This window comes from Microtus ochrogaster, chromosome 4 (assembly GCF_000317375.1).
Source record: "Microtus ochrogaster isolate Prairie Vole_2 chromosome 4, MicOch1.0, whole genome shotgun sequence".
In the NCBI taxonomy this organism is placed as follows: Eukaryota; Metazoa; Chordata; class Mammalia; order Rodentia; family Cricetidae; genus Microtus; species Microtus ochrogaster.
The window spans coordinates 12137599-12140181 of record NC_022011.1 but is presented as its reverse complement, the minus strand read 5'-3'; positions in this window follow the sequence as shown (position 1 = coordinate 12140181).

The following is a 2583-nucleotide window of genomic DNA, read 5'->3' as shown; positions in this document are numbered from 1 at the left end:
TCTCTGAGCACTCTCCTTTCGATCCCAAGCGGGAACACAAACATCCAGTCCCATAAAATCCATTGAAATGCTTTAAAGCCAGAGTTTGCATTGGCGGCACAGTCCCAAGAAGCCGCGCTTTAAAATGACACAGCATTTTTTAATTATTTCGGGGCATAAGCTAAGCTAGCCATGTGGGTGGCCGGGCGCCTGGGACTCAGCCCCGCCGCTCTTATTTCAACAAGCTTATCAGCATTAATTATGATTATGAAATTATACTGATTATTTCCTCATTTTTTGCCACATTCTGTTTCTGATGGATTTCCAGCAGGTGGAGGGGTGGTGCACCATGGATGAGAATTTTTATTGGGTTCGACAACACGAATCATTATGATTGGATTTTCGAGAGTTACTCTGAACACAATGCCCGTCACCACTGCTTCCTTGACTCCTAATCAGTTTTCATTGTAAGAAAACTAAAGAACAAAGAGCAAACTGTATTACATTCAAGGCGTAAAGATAGAATATGGAGTCAGTGAGTTCTGTGACTAGGAATACGATGCTTTCTTCTGAATGTTGAATGACGAGAACAGAGATCTGAACAGGGGAGGGGAGTGGCCCTCTATTTTCCATTAAAACCTGGCAGCACCAGGATAGTGGTGAGCAGATGGCATTCATGATTTCTGATCTGCATTTTTTCCTAGCAATGTAACCTTGGACAAGGAACAGAAACTTTTAACACTTCCATTGCTTGGGTCTGAGAATCTCAGGAAACACGTCTTTACTAAAATGTTACTGGGTTTCTTTCTATGGAAATCAATATTCTCAGGGTGTTACATACATAGCAGTAAGGAATGAAATACTCTGGTGAGGTTTCCACATGTGAAAGAGGAGAGATATTCCAATAAATTATGAGACTATCTTTCACTCAGTGATAAACACTGTTGGTTGTTCTAGTCACGAGACACTCTGTTGTGGTTGAATGTGAGTGGGTCCTTTCAGCACAGATGTGCTTGTCGGAATGCCTGCCTCACAGCAGCAATGGAACCTCATTGGACCTAAAGACGAGCAAAATTTGCTAATGTTCAGCATATGTATTCTGTGTCTTCTAACGATGTATTCTGTTTTTTTTATTTATCAGTCCTGATTATCTTCCCTGGAGCCCTACTATACAGAAAGGACCGCATCTCTACACTGCAGGAGACAGGGAACTAGAGAAGCAGACAAGCAATCCCTTTCTGTATTCTGCTGTAAGTTGTCTATTGGGAATTAAGAATAGAAATGTGGAAAGAAATTGGAAAATAGAAGTGGGTAATGATCTTAAATCTATTTTACAAATAAGCACAATAGTATTTGAGTGCAGTTTGGCCCTGTAATGTGACATTGCAATCTAGGAAAATTTTTTTTTTTTGTAGGAAAATAAACAGTCCATTGTATTGCTGATCTTTTATCACCAACAATTGTGTGGCCGGGTTATTCTTTTCTACGTTCTTAGTTTTCTAGAGTTTGTGTGTGTGTGTGTGTGTGTGTGTGTGTGTGTGTGTGTGTGTTTAGTGTTGGGGCTTTGTCCTCAAGCTATACGAGTCTGCCCTTCTTCCTTTAGGTTCTTTTCTGATGCTTCAATGTATGGATTACTTTCTCTAAGGAACAATTGGAAATATCTAAAAATTTATCAGTCTGTAAAATTATAGTACATAATTTAAGTTTGTGGAAAGATGCTTTATAAGCAGTAAAATTATAATAGATAAATATATGTATTATAATATATATATATATATATATATAGATAGATAGATAGATATAATTCATGCCTCAGGAATTTTTGCACTTTATGTAGATAAAGCATTTCTGGGACATTATAAAATGTCTATTATATCTTTACATTAAAAAAATCTATGTTTCCAGGCAGTGGTGGCACACACCTCTAATCCCATCACTTAGGAAGCAGAGACAGGTGGATTTCTGCGAGTTTGAGGCCAGCCTGGTCTACCGAGTGAGCTCTAGGCCAGTCAGGCTGCACAAAGAAACCCTGTCTCAAAAAATCAAAAAGCAAAACAAAAAATAAAAGAAAAAAATCTGTATTTAGGAGGCAAAAACCAGGCACTGTATCACAAAGCTTCTTGTCTGGTACACAGGATGCTGAGGCAGGGGAATAAGTTCAAACTTCCTGGCTTAAAAAGTGAGGCTTAAAGAGAAGTCCTGTCTTTTTAAAATCAGCCTGTCTAGAAATAAAAAGTAAAAGGAGGGTTAGGGGTATAGCTTGAAAGGAGAATGTTAGTTCAGTGTGTGCAAGGGCCTGGGTTAAATCCTCAAAACCATCACCAACAACAAGAAAGAAAGAAAAAACAGCCTGCACATTGGATATTTAACTACATCAGTGAATCCTCAGATTGGAAACACCTTGAACACATTGACTAGCATTATGGAAAATAATGGAGAGGTGGAGTTCCAACAAAGAGCAGGAATGAGCTATCGACTCCATAGAAAAAAAGCAGGAAAGAGTTAGGAGCATGATGTGGGAATGATTTCTTATTAATAAAGAAACTGCCTAGGCCCATTTCATAGGCCAACCCTTAGGTAGGCGGAGAAAACAGAACAGGATGC